The sequence below is a fragment of the Carassius auratus genome, unplaced genomic scaffold, assembly GCF_003368295.1.
Source record: "Carassius auratus strain Wakin unplaced genomic scaffold, ASM336829v1 scaf_tig00214021, whole genome shotgun sequence".
Classification (NCBI taxonomy): domain Eukaryota; kingdom Metazoa; phylum Chordata; class Actinopteri; order Cypriniformes; family Cyprinidae; genus Carassius; species Carassius auratus.
In genome coordinates, this window is record NW_020527496.1 from 491355 (window position 1) to 512242 (window position 20888).

Consider the following 20888-nt stretch of genomic DNA (forward strand, 5'->3'; position numbering starts at 1 on the left):
GTAGTTATTGTAGTTTTTGTCCACAAATCCGATAAATCCATCCTCCCCCCATCATAACCTGCTGTGTACAGATTCCTCACCTCTCCTCATAGTAAATAGATGATGATCTGTAGAATTAATCCAGTATGCTGCTGTCTTATGAACTTGATGTATATACAAGCTGATGTATGAGGAATACAAATAATCCTTACGTGACTGACACTGTAACTTATTCTGTAAATGTTAATTTATTGCACACTTAGATATATTAAAACTTGAATTGAACAACTGTACTCTTTTGTTTCTTATTTAATCTCACTTGACACAATTATAGACAGTGGCTTTATATCACATGATATGACTTTATATCTAACAATGTAACTATCTCAAAATGTTGACATTGTTTCTTCTAATGCTACACTGTAACTCACATTGTGACTCACAAATCTCATAAGTGTTACTTTGTCTCAACTGTAAGGATTTAGTGCTATTTTGACATAATTAACTAAAAATGTGACTTTTGATTTTAAGTGTCACAATGTGACTGTCTCACAGCTGCAACTTTATAATTGTGACTTAGATGTAACTCTATCTCTCAGTTCCAAATGCATTTCTTCTAATTATGTCTTTTTTTCGTGTCATTGTAACTATGTCTTCCAGATGTGACTTTATATTTCGGTATTGCTGCTTTGTTTGTAGTAATGCAACACTATAACTCACACTGCAAGTACAAATTTTTATATCGCAATTGCAAATATTATAATTTTTTTTTTTTGTAACTTTTGTAACTTTTATAATTTTGTAACTGGATGACTCTTTTTTTTTTTTTTTTTTTTTTCTTAATTTGCAACTTTATTACTTGTAATTATGGCTTTATTTCTCATAATTGTGTCTATTATGCATGCATGCGCAAGAAGGACAAGGACGCTTGCTGGGGCTAAGACATCATGTAGGCTTGTTAGAATTGCTAGCCCTATGTATGAGCTCCAGTTACTCTTGGCTCAACAAACACCACTAATTACCAGTTACACTGAAAGTGTCTCAGTAGCTTGTTAATTGTAATCAAGAAGAATGGCGAGTTCCCAGGTTTCTCAGGTATTTTAAGATAAATGTTGAGCTGAGAGCAGTGGGGCACTCCAGCTACTTGAAATCAATCAGATGTGCTGGAGAAAAGGACTTCCATAATGAAAAGAGAAAGAGAGGAGGAGATTATCCTCTGTCTTCAGTCTTTAATTATTCAACAATGATATAAATACCGAGCAGAGAACTCACAGAAACCGGCCGCTGGGGAGAGAAAGGTGTGTGAGGACTAGAGCAAAGGATGAATGTGATGTAAAATGTGATAACTGTCATGTTGAAAGGGCAGTAAAAGGGAGGATGAGGGCAGTTTAAGGTGAGAGACTAATTTCTCTGTGACTGCAGAGAGTGAAGTTGGCAATAGATGTGGGAGTTTATGATAGAGACAGGCAGCCAAGATGAAGACAGCTGGGTTTGAACTCGGAGATGAGGTGTCACCTACAGCATTTGTATCCAGAGCTACTCCTGCACATTTCTCTCTCTCTTTCTGGTTTTCATTATGTCGAAATGTCTCACTCGGGACTTTGTGACTCACTGATTCCACTGCTGGGATACCTGAGGGGAAACGCATCAGAAGATGCATTATTTTGATTGTCAATTTGGAGGGGTACATTTCAGACTGGAATAAGCCTTGTTCCTTCACAAAGTTCATACATCATAACTTATTCATAGATGTAGATAAAAAATTTGAGTTGCAGCATTTATTTGTGTTAAAAGTGCCATAGAATGCATTGATACAATATTTTAAATTGTTCTCTGATGTCCCCAGAGTGCGTATGCAAAGTTTTGTCTCAAAACACCCCAAAGATCTTTTTTTTTTTTTATAGCTTGTTAAAATTGCCACTTCTAAGGTAAGCCAAAACGCTCTGTTAAAGTGTATGACCCCTTTAAAGAGCCCCTATTGTGCCTTTTCGACTATTAACTTTCATGCAGTGTGTTATATACCTATATGTGAACATAAACTATTTTCAAAGTTGTCAAGCTGACAGTGCACGATAGATTATTATCAGTAAAAAAAAGAGTTTCAATTGCCTAAATGAGTCGTCAGGAATTGAAATTATTCCTGTAAAGGCTCTACGACACTAAGTAATACATTTGCATAATGTCCACACAACGGTTTACGTCGCCAACTTGCCTGCCCACAAACACAGTAAAATTTCTATGTGGTTAACCATGTCAAGAAGACGATGTATTCTATGCTGTGAGGGTAAATTTGTTTGATCACATCTCATAATTACCACAAACTTGTCAAAACTTGACACTTACCACTGAGAAATGTCCTGCTCCAGTCCTGCTGGTGAATCAGTTCCTTGTCAGTCAGCCAGTTCAACTGTTTATCATCAGACTCTGGCTCCAGTTGGTAAGCTACAAACCATATCATCAGTTTTACGTATTTTCAAGTCTCCAGTGCTGTCATTCTGTCATGGCAAATGGCAATTTAGTTTCTGACACACGCTGTATGTGGTAAACCAATCCAGAGCCATAGAGAGATCGGCTCTGGACCAATCACAAAGGACTGCGCCATCTGACCAATCACAGAAGTGAGGGCTCTCGGAAAGGAGGGGTTTAGAGAGACCGATTCTTTGAATCCTATAGAAATTAGGTCAAATTAAATCTGCTTTCTGAGAAAACTAACATGTCTTTTGACCTTGCATCCATGTAAACTTGTTTTAGGAGACTTATAAAACAATATTAGCTACCTTAAAAATGGCATAATTGGGACACTTTAAATGAAAATGAGCTGGTGCTTCTGCTTCCCATCAAGTGTTGCCAAGACAGCGGTTTTCCCGCGGAATTGAGCTACTTTAGCACTTTTGCCGTGGATTACTTTTCATGTCCATGGGAGGGTTTTGTTGCAAAACCCTGGACAAACCTTCAAGACCTTCATGCTCACAGGCGACCAGTGTTACAATGACAGTGTTACTGATCCTCACACATTGCTTCCAAACGCAATTTTGAACTACCACATTCCTATTCACGATCATTCTGGTAGCACTTGAAGGCAGCATTAGTGAAAACAAGCAGAGACAATGGTAACGTTAGCAACATTAGACTTAAGGAGTGCCAAGGACCTCTTTTGGAAAACAAAATATGACGTGTGATGCTGAGTCTGGATGCTTGTGCACAAAGCATTGGTATTGATTCCTCATTCAGAAGCAATCTTTGCACAAATCCAGCGCTGAATTGACCCTCTTTTGTGAGGCAGTCCGGTGTAAAATATTAGCACAAAGTAAAGAACTTTTCCTTTTTTCCCCGGGACATTTCCTTCGAAAATGAAAGGTAACCACCATATCCTCAGTCGTCTATGGAGACTCCTATGTTTGTTGGTGCATCCCAACACAACACTTTTAATGGCTCATTGTATCTCCAGCAGCTACAGCAAGAGAACAGTAATGGTGGACCGCAGCTTCTCACTCAGGGCTGTGTATATGCTAACAGGGCTGAGAGTGTCACAAATGGGCGGGACTTTCACCAACTTTGTCGTCATAGTCTGAAACTGCTCTGTGGAGAGACTGTTTATGATTTTTGGGAATTATAAAACAATGAGTGAGTGGATTTTAACCATTATAGGCTGGTTCTTTTCACACACTGCAGCCACACAACTGTTTTCAAACACCTTATAAAAGTGATTTTTGCATTCTATGGCACCTTTAAGAAAATAGAAAGTATTTCATAGAGGTTGCATTTAATTGATGAAAAGTTCAGGAAAAACACCAACATCGTGAAATATTATTACAATTTAAACTGTTTTCAATTCCTGTGATGTAAAGCTGAATTGTCAGCATCATTACTCCAGTCTTAATTGTCACATGATCCTTCAGAAATCATTCTAATATGCTATTTGATGCTCAAAATTGATTATTATTACCAATAGTATAACTGATCTTACCTTAACTTTATCTATCTATCTATCTATCTATCTATCTATCTATCTATCTATCTATCTATCTATCTGTGTTCTATTGTTCTATTTATCTTTAGCTCTATCATTTATCTTTAGTTCTGTCTATCTATCAATCGTTCTATCTATAATTTATTAATAGTTCTATCTATCTGCAAGCACCATTAAAAATAACTGCTTCATATGAATACTTCCAATTATTCATAGCCACGTAAACCAATACCGCAGAGAGAAATACATTTGGCTCTTCCAAATGAATGGTAATAGGCCTACTGGTGTGTGGAAAGAGCACCTCTTGTGTGAATACACATCCCCTACGGTGAAACTATAGCGCTTATGGATTGATGTAAATTATTTGCCTCCACCGCATGCCGCTGTATATGTAAATGAAAGCTCCTTGAAAGTGTCTGCGAAAAAAAAAAAAAAAAAACATTTGCAGCAGGGAACAATGAAGTGCTCCCTGTCCTACTGTACTCCTCTGTGTGCGCTCAGCAAGGACAATCTTTTGTCTTGAATATGACAGTGTCTGTATGAGTAATTACAGCAGCCCACTGCACACTGTCCAGTTCCCTTTCCGTCTAATGGGAGAGCGCAGAACTAATGTTCAGAAGAGTCTGAGAGTGATCCTCTGATGAAATGAGATGTGGCAGTGGTTTGGCTGTACGTATATGGCCATCCATTTGATTACTCTGGTGCAAACATCACATTTCTTCCCAGCAAATCAGAAAGTTTTAAAGGTCGTTATTGACTTTGAGGTGTTGACATTCTAATGGACTAGGTCTATAATTAAATGTTTGCCTGCACCCTCACTCATATGATAAATGCTGCTCTCATCGAATATTGAGATATCATTTTCAACCAGCATGACTCATCCTCTCAGCTTCCACTGCCAAGAACAGAGGCACAGGGTTTAGAGCAGCACTCTCACAGAGGAACTCTTCTATTCTTAAGCTCAAAACAAGAAACTGGGAACTAACTTTGTGTTTCTTGACGGAAATACAAAAAGAGCACTGCTGTTCAGTTATTATGTCGATTTGTAGGCCAATCTGGAAGGATAATTGACCACTGATTATGAATAAAATAAGGTATGTTGAAAAGACTTTGAAAGACACTTTTCGTTTTATTAAAGGTTTATTAAGAGAACAATACCCTAAAAATTCATTTTTTTCTTTATGCTTATATATGGGATTTATGTTGGGGAACTAAACATCTCTTCAAAACAATATAAACCACAGCCCCAGTTTTGTTGTAAATTGTCATTCTCAAAACCCACTGACAATTCCTTTGAGAATCCATGGTTCAGAAAGGCTCATTTACAACTGGGTAATAGGACAACAAACTGAACAGCTTTAGTTATAGGTAAGATTAGGTTTATAGGCTTTAATTCTGATGCTTTGCTGTTGTCACATAACAAAGCCTATCCAATGCAAGTTTACTATCTGTATATATCTTCTATACAGGGTGTGGGTGTGTGTGTGTGTATATATATATATTCAACTGGTCTGCCATCTAAAAAAAAATCAAGATGCTCCAGTCGATGAATTCATATAACACAATGACAGAATTACTACATACATCAAAGTGACACTTCACTGGAAGAGGAGGTCTGGAGACCACATTGGCTCGTGCACCCTGCGCAGGGAGGAGGTCTGCACTATTTATCTGGGATATGAGCGCACCATCTGTCTTTCCATCAGCCAATGAGCGCTTTAATTCCCTCTCTATTCACCGGCGGTGTCTTCACACTACAGACTGCAGATGAGAGAGAGGCGCACTGCCTTGTGACGTCGCGAGAGAGCGAGGGACAGAAACGTTTCCGAGAGCGCGAGGAAGGAGAGGGAGGCTCCGCGAGCCGTCGTCGTCGTCCGTGTGCAGCTACCCGTGTTTCTTTTTTTTTTTTTGTTGCCGATATTACATCATATATATTCAGTCCTGACTGGCTTCCACAGAGGATACTCTCATGAGCCGTTTAATTCCCATCGATATTTGGTATTTATTTTTTACCTGCAAGTCTTTTAGGCGACGGAATCGTGGCAAGTGCGCTAGCGTCTGATGTTCGTACGATCTGCGTTAACCGACAGTCCGTCGGAGGTGTGTAAACAGTAGTGTGTCTCCGTTTACGTCTAATACAACTCGCAATCGCTTTTTTTTTTTTTTTGCGTGTGCGATTTATTGTATTTGTTGTCAGTCGTTGTAATCGAGCAATACATTTAAGCGAAGCACACCTGTATATCTTGTTTTCTAATTCTTATTATTTTATTGTTTTTATTTAAAACTATTCGACTGTTATTTAAGCACACGAATATTTAAAAGCAATTGTGCGTGGTTAATCTCGCACACAAGCGACGCACGCAATATTAATCGTACGAGAGCAATTTCACGCGCACGGAGACGGAAGTTTAATACGAAGCTGTGCGTAGTGAACGCCTAGCGCGAGCAATTAAAAGAGCATATTTATTTACCTGTCGTCTTACTAGTACGCACACGTGCACACGCACACACGCACAACGTCGTCTATATCAAGCAGCCCTCAAGGACCACCTCCACAGACTGTACCCAAAAGAGCCTGCACGACGCAGTAAGTAATATAATTGTGTGCGGTAATTGTTCTCGTCAGGGGTCTCATCTACCTTACAGTGAAACCATTTAAATGAATGTGTTTTTATGAGGTTTCTTTGCAGTTTTGAGCCAACACACACATACGCTGTGCTCAGAAACACCAGCTGATGTAGTGTAGAAATCCAACTAAAGCGTGGTTTCAGTGGGCCCTGCAGCGTAACTGAGGGGCAAGTTGGCCTGAAGTGTTTTTGAGGACTTCTCGAGTCGCTGTCCGCGGTGCTGAAACACATGATGTAGAGCAGCGTTTCTCGATCCGGGTTCTGCGGGAGCCTCAGTACTGCACATTTTGTATGACTGCTCCAAGACCTAAATTGAGTACAAATTCTGTAAATAACTGACATATTTAAAATACAATATGTATAATTTTACTGTATAAATAAATTGAGGATTTGAATCGAAAACGTTTGGTTTTGCACTGCTTTTTCACATTGTGGCCTCTAAATAAAGTATTTTTGTAAGCCACCAAAGTAATTTGTACATACCAACTCCTAAAGTATTTGGTGTGGAAATTCTGTAAAATATTGTAAATGTTCAGTAATGAGTCGTAATAAGTCTTCATTACCTTATTTATTTATTTATTTTTTAAGAGAGATTTTAAGATTGAATACCACTCACAGGATCTTTTGTTGTGAAATATAAAAATATATATAAAAAAGTTGTAAATTATAGTTTTTTTGTTTGAATTATTATTATTGTTATTATTATTGTTATTATTATTATTTACCGGTAAATACTTATGATGTTTAGTTTATAACATCATAGTCAGGTTGCATGATTCTTATGCACTGAAAAAAAGTGCAGAAACAATTCTCACAAATTAATAGTGCATGTCACAAACAATTACTAAGTATCAGGAAAAGTAACAAATTGAATTAAATGTGAAATTTTGAAGTATACATACCGAAATAGCATTTTCTTGTAAAACACACTCAGTATTTACAACTTATATAAAATACAAATATAAAATAAAATAAAATAATATAATGCTTCTACCATCCTCGGTGTATTATTATTATTATTATTATTATTATTATTATTATTATTATGATTATTATTATTATTATTATTATTATTATGTTGAGATTAGCATAAGGGAGACAGGAAAGCCATCCAAAACATGTATTTTTCAGGAAAAGTGTTGAGAAATTGGAGGGCCTCAACAATACACAGTTTGGATAAAACAGCTGTTTTAGTTGATCATTGATCAGTAAATTGCTCTATGAAGTGAAATGAGTGTGTCAAATAAAGGAGACATCTGAATGATGCAGTGTTGGAGGGTCCTGTAACAGGAACCCTGGGGAAAAAATGGTTGAGGAACACTATAAAAAAAAGAGAGGGAGATGAAGAAGAGAGGGTGGTGGTTGAGTGGTTTTGATTGTTGTTTTTGTTGTGAACATTGATGTGAAACATAATGTGGGGTATTGTGCTAGAGTTTTGAATTTGATTGAAATGTATGCTATGCATGAGTGTCCGTATGTGTTTCATGCATTGTAGAGAGTGAAAATGTGCAGTTGTTACCGATATAATAAATTTTATCTGATCTGACACAAAAAATTAAGTGTATTGAAGCAACCTAATATTTAGTCATCTTAAATAATACTTTTGACTATTTGATTTAGATATTACAGCATGAGGCAGATTGTCAGCGTGTTGAAAAATTTTCAAAACATTTTACAGTGGTGTCTGGATGGCCAATTCTGAATGCCACACTATTACAAATAAAGATTCTTTATCGGCATCGATGGTTCCATGAAGATCTTAATATTCATGGAACCCATGGATTCCATTCCACAAAAGGTTCTTTGTAGTGGAAAAAGATTATTTAAAAAATGTTCTTCAAACTAAGAAAAAAAATATTCTGTTAGAATGTTCATAAAAAGGCTCTTAAAGGAACTCAAAATGGCTTTCCAAAGGCATCACTGCAAAGAAGAAATAAAAATAAATAATAAAAATAAAATAAATCAAACATTTTGGAACCTTTTTTTTAAGTTTTGTTGATGTTTTGTATGTATTCTTGCTAGTACTCAGAAGCTCTTAGAATAAATCACTTAATTTGTGTTAAGTCATTTGTTTATTATATGGCTGAGTAACAGAAACATTGAGGTCCTCATAAAGGGGCAGGACCACTCTTAGCCTCTTCATTTCTTCTTGAATTCTGTTGAACATGTCCTAAACTGTGTAGTGTGAAATTGCACTATTTAAGAGTGTAATCTTTTGAGTAATGAAAGTGGAAACGATGTGTCAACTTCAATACAAATGGGGATATAAAAAGGGAAAGCTGTCTGTGGGTGTATGGTCTTCTGAAATCTAATAGGCTATTCCTGGGCTGTTATACAACAATCCTGTGGAATCATGAGACCTAATGACCTTCATAATATCTATTATCCCATACAATTAGAGGTCCACAACCAAGTTTAACAAGAGGGTTTGTCTTTCTCCAAACATAGGCCTGTAGGTAGGAGGGTGGAAGGTCACTCATCAAGCCAAATTACCTTTGTAGGTTTTGTGCTCCTCATATACTGCCTTAACAAGCATTTTTTGAGTTGCATCTTTGTAAAATCTTCCATTGTGAAGCGTCGCTTTCTATTCTGTCCGTTTTATTTAAGCAGTACTTTTGTGGCATTTAGAAATTAAGACAGTAAGTGCCAACTTTCAGTCACTGTTCTATTTCACTGATGCCGCTGGTGCATGTCTGGTATATTTTTGTTATTTCTGAGATGTTCTCCTTGACATTGTAAGTCATTTGATAGCTTTGTGACTGATGCACCTGTAATTTAAGCATAGGTTATTCAGCCTCACTGGTACTATGTTATGTGCCTGGTATTTCTTTGAATGCTCAAAGAATCAAAATGCTAACAATCAGATCTCCTTTATAGCTGACACATACTGCAAAGTGACAGTCAACCTAGTGTGTGACTCACGTTTGCAGCTCCATTTAGGGTTTTAGTGTTAAATACCCATGTTTGTATCCATTTTGCCCATCATGTGTAGACTACTGCGCATTTCATCCATATATGTGTATGAGAGTGATTTATTTTCTCACATTTGTGTTTGGATGGTATATCTTACTGGTATTATGAGGAATTTGTCTCTCTGTTGAGGTATTTTTATTGCAGTCTGTCTTCATGCAGGTGTAGAGTGTCTGGAAGCATAAATGGAGTTAATTGGCATTTCCATTGCGTACTACTTATGTGTTCATCAGCAAAATAAACCCCCCCGGGGCCAGAGAGTGAGTTAACGAACACTCTTAATTAGAGGAATGATGAATAATAAAGTTTTTTATCATGTCCATGTGGATCTCCTGATGGAAAGCTATTTATGCATCTAGATCAAGGGACTTGCAGCAATAAAAATACAGTTAGAGAAGAAGATATACAGATATCCAACTTGCATTGGATGGATGGATGGATAGATTGGGACACAGACCGAATGCCTATTTGGTTCATCAGTTTAAACAACAAGATGCAGTCCTGCATGTTAATTACTGTAATTGTTTGAAGAGTCAACAATATATTTACCCAATGGTCAAACATTTTGTTTGGATTTACAAATAGTTTGTGAAAAAGATCATGGCCTGTCGAAGCATGTACACAGTGTCTGCTATTAATGTGAACGTGAAACAGTGTTCACAAACCGCTCCCTTGTCAGTTGGCTATTGAGTTTATTCATTGGCTGGATCATTAAATGTGTGCATATGGTGCCTAGCGGTTGGAGGCGAAGGGTTGAAAGTAAGAGGGATACATAGCATCATCTGAAAAGGAAAGTCATTTCAGATTCAGAGGCAGACGAGCATGTTATGACAGTTTGATGGAAGTTTACAAAGGCAAACATTTTTTTTTAATATGAAAAATGCACACCAGTGAATCATGCACAATAAAACCAAGAATTAAAAAGCATTAAAAAGTAAATAGCATCCATTTCGATTTGGTGTTGACTAAAAGGACTTTGCTTCAGCAAATCCCATTTTGGATCGCCTTCACGAGTGAAATGCCATCACGACCTCTCAAACATTCACCATTATTCAAAGTGCAAACATTGAAGCCAGGGGGCAGCAACTAGGTTAATTTGAGGTTATTTAAAGGTTTTAGGTGGAAAACATCTGAAACGCACCCACTCACCTTCTCAGTTTACTTCCCTAGTTTGCTACACTAGTTTCGCTTGGTTGAAATTGCGATTGTTTTCCAGTGATCCAATACTGGCCCCCACTCAATCCCAATGCCCAGAAAATAAAGTCCAGCTGTCCCCCCTTAAGGCCCGTTCACACCAAGAACTATAAAGATAAAAAGTTAAAAAAATTGTTCTGAATTTAAGAAAACAGTGGAGTTAACACCACAATTACTGTATAACAATAACAAAATATAGGAACAATATCCTTGGGATTACTTTCAGAATTTCAGAATATATAACGATAAAACACATCTGACGGCTAATCAGAATTATCAGAGTTATAATTCAAATAGCTCATGCATTCAAAAAGGCAGATGAAGTTGCCGACAATTTCTATACAGCAAACAGTGTAACATGAAATGTAAAATGACCTCAGGTATCCAGCGCTAGTTTTGACAACATTGTCGTGCCTCATTGGAAGTTGCAGTGAAAGAGACTGTGTTGTTTTTATTCTTCTACACTAAGTTAGCTAAATTCACTGTTAGATTTGAAGAAAATACACTAGCTAGATTCACTGTTTAGATGCTAGTCATTATTCTTCTTGGTGTGAACAGGTCTTTTCCAGCAGCCCCAGTTTTAATATTGCATTGTAGAACTGTTCCATGCATGTTTTTTTTTTTCCCCCGACTCACACCGCCTTGAAGATGGAAATGTAAAGTCATTTCAGAGGTGTAACAAGATACAAAATTTCGATTACACATTACAAAGACAAACAATCTTTCCTAATGCGTCCAGGAGTGTTCTTTAAAGGTAATTCAAAAAAGTTCCACCAGACTAAAGTCAATTCTGATTTGTTGTCAATAATTGTATTGTTCATGAGCTGGTAAAAAATAGTTCTTTAAAAGTGATTCCAATGATATCTCTCCTCTCTGTCATTATCGTTATAGCTGTGGAGTGGACTCTAATGATTGTTCTAATGATTAGAACAATTATTGAAACTATAGTTAGTTGCCGTTATCCTCCTTGGTGTTAACAAACCTTTAGCCACTGAAATAGACATGCCCCCTCTCTCCCAAACTGTTGGGACCTTTATAGTTAGAAAGCAGTAGCACATTTTCTTATTTTTGCAGAAGTTGTCAAAAGCTATGGCATGGATGACTGACAGACAGAAAGTCTTCTGACTGGCTAAACAAAGATTCCATCCTCACATCTTTGTAGAGACTAAGACTGTCTGAGTGATATTTCAAGACACCTAATTCAGTGAGATCAGTCAAACAATAACATTCTCTTCCTGAAAGTTCTAATAGATCCCTTAGAAATGCTTTAAGAAAGTAGTATTCCAAGCATAAACTTCAGCATAGGTATCACTTAAAGTGACTCGGCGCTCTTCACTTGTATGCAGATTAACACAGTGAGGTGATTGGCCAACTCCTGCAGTAAACACACGCTGTGCTGACAGACAAGACGGATCACTGGAAGAGGACACTTCACCAGGACATCCACTCTACGTGATTGCAAACTAAAGCCAGGTGAAGATATAGCTGAAATAACTCCTTGGATCAAGAGCTGCTTCAGCTAACATGGCCATTACAGCGGCACTTTAACAGTGAAGAAAGCCTCGCTGATAGACAGGCTAATTAACTTGTTCCTCACCTATTTGGTTTGAGGTTTGTAACCATTGCAGAGCGGTGCGGTGAGCATTCAAATTACTGGAGGCTTGACAGATTGAACTGTGTTATGGGTTGCAGTGCACAGCCGACAGGTAAATGCACTTCCTTGAGTGACGTGAGGTCAGGACAATGAGCCCTCAGAGGATGAGGAACAGACAGTGCCGCGATGATTCCTACACCTTTCTACCTTCTTGCCCGCCCACTCTGATTCACAGACATATACTGTAAGGCCTCGTCCTTATGCGCTTTCTTGTTTTCGATTCCTTACTCTGTTTATGTCACATACAGATTGACTGATATAACTCCAGGGTTGAATCTGTTTGGACGGATGCCCAGCAGGCCTCCTCGACACTCCTTATATCACTAGACATGCTTTGAGGAAGCCCTACAGGAAAAGCAGTTGATGCAACCCATGCTGCTTTTGTTTTCCTGTTGTTCTGCGTGAGCTTTCACTCTCGGTGTGATGCTTGGAGGTGTGACACTGCTGATAAACCGCTCTCACTATCGCACAAGCACTGAACCTGCCTGCCGCAGGGAGGAGGAGCAACTTAGCGCATCAATGGTGCTTTGAAATCCAGAGGGTTAACTACCTAAGCCCATTCTTAGCCTTTCCCAGCGGTAATTTGTATTGCAAGCTCAGCTCGAACACTCTATTGAGACGCTAATATGATTCATATCAATGCTGTAGTCCCATCCCTCATCACCTTCCATCTCTATTTCCTCTTCCACTATCTCTCAATTCCCAATTCTATTCACCATCTCCTTCCTCTCCACATCTATCTCCAGACCTGGTGTCTGGGACTTGTAGATAGTGGCTGCAAAAATAGTCTATTTCAATGTGGCATATTGATTTTTTTTTTTAAAGACGGACAGTGTGAGAACATGAAAGCAGTGCTCTGTCTGTATGTTTGATCAAGCTTTTCTGTCAAAGACTTTACGCAAGCCTGTGGATTTTGGCTTCAGTGTATGGGGGAAGAATTATTTTCTGGTTTTGGACTAGAAAAGCATACAAAAAATGTTATAAATAGGAGGAAAGTAAGAACTCTATAATATTAATTTCAAAAATCAATGACAAGGAACAGCTTCAGTGGCAGAATTGATTGGAGTCTATCAACTATATTCAGTGTGTGGACGCAGTTTAAAGAGATGGAGCCGTTTCTGGTGCACAGGTCAGAGAAAGCCATTTCAGCTCAATTTTGGCCGTCCTCTGAGAGTGGAGAAGAGGATGTTGTTAGGAAACTGTCCATCAGTGCTGAACCTTTACTCTAGAAGTGTTCTAGTGACTGCTAGAGTGGGAACACTTTGTCACATCAGGAGCGGATCAAACACAAAGTTCCTCTTTAATCTACAACACCACATTTCAGATCCACACTTTCAATGCAATCACAAGAACTCAACAATACTAAAACTACATTTTTATATTTTCTGAGGAAGTTTTGAGTTGTTCTTGCCCATGCGGTATTCACTGCCATGATGGTATGTACCGTATTTTTCAGACTATAAGTCGAACCTGAGTATAAGTCACATCAGTCCAAAAATACATCACGATGAGGAAAAAAACATATATAAGTCACACTGGACTATAAGTCGCATTTATTTAGAACCAGGAGAAAACATTACTGCCTACAGCCACGAGAGGGCGCTCTATGTTTTCAGTGTAGACTACAGTAGCACTGAGCAGCATAGAGCGCCCTCTGGCAGCTCAAGACGGTAATGTTTTCTCTTGGTTCATTTCTCTTGGATCATGTCAAATAAATTTTGAGAAATAAGTCGCACCTAACTACAAGTCGCAGGACCAGCCAAACTATGAAAAAAAGTGTGACTTATAGTCCGGAAAATACGGTATGCAGATGCTAACATGAATGATAACTATGAAGGTTTTGGTGCATTGCTGTGTGGTTGCTATGGTGTCCAGGGGTGTTGCTAGGGTGTTTTGGTTGGTTACCAAGGCATTGCCCATTAGCTGTGCCTTTGTTATGGTGTTCTGCGTGGTTGTTAGGGTGTTGCTAGTATGTTTTGGGAGGTTGTCGAGACATTACTACTGTATGTTGTGTGCATTGCTACAATAAATTGTTTTGTGCACAGTTGCCAGGGTGTTCTGAGTGGTTGCTTGGGTGTTTTGGTTGGTTGTCAAGGCATTTCCTTGTTGCTATGCAGTTGTTAAGGTGTGCTGTGCGGTTGCTGGTGTGTTCCCTTCTGGGTTTTGTCAAGATATTATTATGTCGCAATATGCAGTTGCTATGGTGTTTTGAGTGCTTGCCAGGATGTTGCTAAGTGGTTACTTAGGCGTTTCTTGTGTGTTCTGGGTGTTGCCATGACATTACTGTGTAGCTATACAGATGCTGACATAATATAAATGTTTCCGTGTATTGCTGTGTGGTTGCTAGGGTGTCCAGGGAGGTTGCTAGTGGCATTGTCCTGTTGCTATGCAATTGTTACAATGTTCTGTGTGGTTGCTAAGGTGTTGCTGGTATGTTTTGGAAGGTTGCCAAGACATTAATATGTTGTGCACATTGCTACAATACTTTGTTTTGTGCGTTGTTGTGCAGTTGATCAGCTGTTCTGGTTGGTTGCCAAGGCATTGTCTTGTTACTATACAGTTGTTAAGGTGTTCTGTGTGGTTGCTACTGTGTTCTGGGTTTTGTCAAGATATGATTGTGATGCTATTCAGTTGCTGTGGCATAATTATAGGTTGCACTTTATTTTACAGTACATGTACTACCTTGTACTTATAGTGTACTTACAGTGTATCTAAGAAAGTTCTGGTAACACAAGGTAACTACATGGGGTAGGGTTAGGTTTAGGGGTAGGTTCAGGGTTAGTACCTAGTTATTACATAGTTATTGTAATTACTATAGTAAGTACATATTATGTACATGAGGAACAGTAAAATAAAGTGCTACCTAATTATATTTATATGCAGTTGCGAACAATATTCTGAATGTTTTTGTGGTAGTTATTATTAGTGTGACCTGGTTGGTTGCCAAGTCCTTGCCATATTGCCGTGCAGTTGTTAAGGTGTTCTCGATGATTGTGAAGGTGTTGCTAGTAAGTTTTAATAGGTCGTCAAGATATTACTATGTTTTGTGCATTGCTATGTAGTTGCTATGACATGCTGAGTAGTAGCTAGGTGTTCTGGTTGGTTTCCAAGGCACTTTCCTATTTCTTTGCAGTTGTTAAGGTGTTCTGCGTGGTTGCTAGGGCGTTGCTAATGTGTTCTGGGTTTCATCAAGACATTATTTTATTGCTATGCAATAACATATTATGATTTTTTTGTGCAATGGTAAGGTATGTGGTTAATAGGGTGCTCTATGAATGTTTTGTGCATTGCTATGCAGTTGCTAGGCCATCATTATATTATGTTATGCAGTTGCTAACTGTATTGTGAATGTTTTTTGTGGTTGCTATGGTGTCATTAGTGTGTTCTGTTTGCCTGCCGAGGCATTGCCATGTCGCTGTGTAGTTACTAGGGTGTTGCTAGTGTTTTTTGGGGGATTTTCAAGAAATTATTATGTTTTGTGCATTGCTATGCGATTGTTAGGGTTTCCTGGTTGGTCGCCAAGGCTTTGCCCTGTTGCTGTGCAGTTGTTAATGTGTTCTAGGTGGTTGTTAGGGTGTTGATAGTCTTGACATTGTTATGTTACTACACACTGCAGTTGCTAACTGTGTTATGAATGTTTTTGTGATTGCTAGGGTGTTATTAGTTTGTTCAGGTTGGTTCAGACATTATGTTCCATGCAATTGCTAACATATTAGTATTTTTGTGCATTGTTCTGCGGTTGCTAAGACATTGTTAGGCTGTTATGCAGTTTCTAGTCTGTTCTGGGAGTGTGTAAAGATATTGCTATGTTGCTACGCAGTGTTCTGAGTGTCTTTGGCATGTTATTTTTTCAACATCTTCTGCAAACTGATTTAATCATTGACTTTGGGCTTACATCAAGGGAGAAAATATACAAATATATATATTTTATTAAATAAATATATAATTGTTTTATCATTTTCGGCACAGGTTGACCCATCTTACTATAACAATTGTTTAAATGTTTTTACTGGAGAACAAGACAAAAGTACTAATTAAGAAAATTGTTTTTTGTGGTTTAAGGGTTTGTTTAAATACCTAACACTATGTATTAGCAACTGTAATACTCATGCTTTCCTTGGCAAACATGGCTAATGACATATTACAGGGGCTTTGCCACTTGTTTAGAGCCTTTCATTAGTATGCCTAGCCTGTGAGACACACAGTGGTGATGTGCTCTCTTATCAGGCCCTTACACAGGGACTCAAACGTTTGTTCAGCATTATTCCTTTAAAATGGCTGATAATAGGCTTCGCTGTGTGTTTTGTAAAACTACGGTATGATTTATGGCCAGCTGTTGCATTGGACGTTGACTCTGTGGCCAGGTTTTCTCTAACATTATGCTAACATTATGGTTTTAAAGCTTAAAATGTGGCTGCGTTTTGCAAAGATAATGGTGTTTGTGTCCTAAGCCAGATTTGCACAAGAGGGAAGGAGAGAGAGAGAGAGAGAGAGAGAGACAGAGAGAGAGAGAGAGCGAGCTGGCAATCGATGGTAAACCCAAGACCAGATGGAGATAAGGAGCAGCAGGAGAGAAAGAGAGTGGGAGAGAGAAACTCAGGAATCACAAGGCTCATTTTAGCCTACATCCAGTAGTAAAGGATAGTAAAACCTGAAATCACCTACAGTATGCTGAGGTGACCAGACCATTGTGTAATACCAGCAAACAGTTTATACAAAAATAGAAGAAATTGTCTTAAAAAAGACATAAAAATGCTTAAGTTTGTGTGAGGGTTTGGCTTTGTGTAAAAAAAAATATTATTATACACTACCGTTCAGCAGTTTTTTATTTTTTTATTTTTTTATGTTTTTGAAAGAAGTCTCTTATGCTTACCAAGGCTGCATTTATTTGATAAAAAAAATACAGTAAAAATGAGGAATCATAAAAAGCTATGTAACTTTGATTGTCAAATTGTTGGATTCCCTAATAAAAACATTTTAAACAAAATACAGTAAAAACTGTATCCTTGTGAAATATTACTACCATTAAAAATGGTACATTTTTTTCAAATGTAATTTATTTTCTGGTGGCAAAGCTGAATTTTCAGCAGCCATTATTCCAGTCTTTATGGAAAATATTATACTTTTTTTTTATGATTCTTTGAAGATTAGAAATGGAAATGTTTTTAACATTATAAATGTCTTTACCATTATTTTTGAACAATTCACTGCATCCTTGCTGAATAAATGTAATAATGTCTTTAAAAATAAAAATCTTTCTTAGTCTTACTCAATATTTAAGCAACGGTCAACGAAAAGTCAAAGAAAAATGCATGTGTGCATGAAAGAGGGTATAACTTACATGTTTGGTTAAAGCTTAGACAAAAAAAAAATACTAAAGTATTTTACTCGTTATTTCTATGGCCTTTCTGCCAAGTATTGACCATCCGCAAAGTTGGAGGATATAGATTGTGGCAGTGACCTTATATTTGAGGTACTTTGTAGTCTGAATGAACTTGCTATTTAATTGTTCCAGTAGTTGGCTCGAAATGACTGTGGGTGTGATAGACCAGCTGAGTGTAAGAAAAAGGAAGTGAGGAAGGAAGTGACTAAGCTAATAAATCTAGTGACTGAACAAATCAGCCTCTGAGCTAATAGGAAGATTTATTAGTCTGGTTTAAGTGTTAAGCACAGCACTGCAAATAGAAGCTTCGCAGCAGTTTTCAGTGTTCAGAAACAACACAACTAACTTTTGGTTTCATGAAATTATTTAGATACAGAAACAGATTCATACGAATTCAAGTGACACTATGAGGTAATAACAGTATTATTTACGTATCATGTTTTTATAGTATATTATGTATTTGTATTGACTGAGCCTTTAATTTTATATTTTCAGTTTTCATTTTCATTTTAGTTTAAGTTGTAATCATTTTATTATGTGCTTTTAATGTATTTGAATGTCAGTTTTAGTTTAGTCATTCTATTACTCCAGTTAAGCAGCATTTTTGGTTTTCGTCTCATATTTATATTTTATTTTTCGTCGGCTTCACAAATGTGAAAATGTGCACATTGTAGCGTATATGTTGTTGCAATATCTGTCAGGAAATTTAATGTATTATATTCCCCCAAAAAAGGCCAGAGGTGCTTTTGTCAAACTGCTGCTTTAAAAGTATGAAGGGAATTCATTTAAGACAGCATTTGTTGCACTCTCCAAATTCTTATTATCATTGGCTGGAGGCCTAATTTGACCCAGAATGCATCAGCCCCAGTTAGCTGTTTGCTTTGAGTGTGTACATTTCCCCTTATCACAGGTTTTGTTTGTTGGCTCATGTTTGTGTGTACACATAAATGTGTGCGTCGGTCACCACAAAGTCTCCGCATGCCATCGTTCTCTCCACGCATTTGAGTGGCTCACACTCTTCATTTTCATCACACACAATAGCACTGATGGCATAGCCGTGGTGGTTAAAGCTGACTGGAGCTGCCACAGTCATGCTTTTGTGTGCATCACATGCTTTCCACTGCAGCAATGTGAATATGGTGCTGCCTGCTCTATGCTTTGAGTCGAGGTACAATACATTCCAGGTGGCCTTTTAAAGCCTAGTGGCGGAGGAGATGAACTCAGGCAGCAGGGGCTCCGGCAGATTGTGGAGTTCCTTCAAAAGGCCTCTTTGAAGGACTTGCCACCTGCTGGAGAGAGAAATGAAGAGGACTGTTGCTTTTATTCAGACTCAACTCGGCTAGATGAAGGACAGGTGGAGTGAAGAGAAGGGTCAGGAATGAGGCTCTTTATGTACGACTAGAATCTCTGTTGACAGCATGTAAATTAAAACTCTCAAAGACAAGTCAAGGAGACCCAGGAGCCCTTATTGTCAATGTTAATGTGATACTGATGTTTTTCATCGAATTAAGCCAAAATGGTCCAGTCCTGCTCATGGAGGGCCATGTTCCTGCTGAGTTTAGCTCCAACGTGTCTCAACACACCTGTCTGGAAGTTTCTAGCAATACTGATGACCTAGGCTGAATTTGAAATTGCTATGTAGTCTGCAAAAAAGAGAGAGTGTGAAAAGAGTCAGAATTCACAATATTCCTAAGACAGTAGGCAAAAACTCCATGGATGACCTGCTACAGTATTTCCAGTGAGGTTCTGAAGTGAGAATCCAGTGGGATGAGTAGATCTGTGAATGGCAATGAACCGACAAAAGTGACGCTGAAGGTCACATGACATTGACAACATTGCAAATGTTGTATATCTGGACAATGTTAGCGCTACATTCATTCATACTAAATGGAACACACATTTTTAAAAAGATTCCGAAGTAATTACTCCTTCAAAAGATTTACCTACTCAGAAACTGTATCCTTTGAAGGATGTTGACTTCAAAGGCCACACCTATGAAGGCTGTGAAGGTCGAACCGAGTCAGATATTTGCTTTGAAACCCAAATACTTACATTTACAAGTGTAATGTAATACAGCATTTTGTTTCTACTAAAAAACAAAAACCTGTCATCATGGGTTTGTGTTGAATTTTGAAATAGTTTGGGCTGCAAAGGATACTCTTGTTGTAACTGTGGATAATTGGAAAACAAACAATGTATTTCGAGGTAGATGAAGGGGACTTCAAATTGGGACAGCCTTCATCGTGATGCTGTGACACATTAGGTCTTCCAATGCAGACTTCAGAGGATGCAGCCTCTAAATTGGGATGTGTGATTTCAGACATCCTATGATTAGCTGGTTCAGGCGTGTTTAGTTTGGACTGAAGCTGAACTCTGCAGTTTAACGGCCCTCTAGGATCAAGATTGGTCACCCTTGAAATAAACAGGCTAATTTTTTTACTGCAGTGCCTTTAAGAAATGCATCTTTCATATGTAAAATGAGCAATAAAGCTTCGGGCGAGCTGTGGGTTAGCTGTCAGTCCAATATAGTTTTTAACTTCATCATCCCACTCTTTTTGCAAAGCATGCATCATTGTAGCAGGATCATAAAACAATCCAAGCCAAAACGTGCCGCTCAAACTGTAAAGATCAGATGAAATGATCACTATCTAGTTAAAAGTCCTGATAGTAATGTCTGCAGAAGGAAATGCAGAACCACAGATAAGTTGATGGGCTTGGAGGTTGTCATACCACCCGTAAAATGGAGTGACCTTCATGCTTGATTTTCATATGAATCAATGCAGAAAAAAACGCCAAATTATAAAATAGTTACATATTCTTATAAAACCAGGTTACACTGTACTCACGACACAAGAACACCAGTAAACCTTCTTGCATTTATACCATTATTCTCTATTTATAACAACTTTTATGTGTTTGGATGGGGGGAAAAGTATATTATTCATACATACACAGACCTCAGTTCACCTTAACCAGGTATAGCAGGCTGCACATTCAAATTAAGTCATTCTTTTCTTGGCAAACACCCTTCCTTTTGATGCAAATGAGGCTCATTATAGAATGTGCCTGATTTACAAACATCAGCACTATTCTCCTATAAATGGGGGATTT

The 20888-nt window shown here is 38.0% G+C and overlaps 1 protein-coding gene across 2 annotated transcripts in view; it reads left to right on the top strand.

Annotated features, from left to right (window-relative positions):
- Window positions 1-5482: 5482 nt before the first annotated feature.
- LOC113090818 (gamma-aminobutyric acid type B receptor subunit 1-like) overlaps window positions 5483-20888 on the top strand; it is a 112136-nt gene continuing 96730 nt past the window's right edge. For both annotated transcript variants that reach the window (XM_026256423.1, XM_026256424.1), the window contains exon 1: window positions 5483-6536. The gene's annotated coding sequence lies outside the window, so the exon portion shown is untranslated. The remainder of the gene's footprint in view (window positions 6537-20888) is intronic.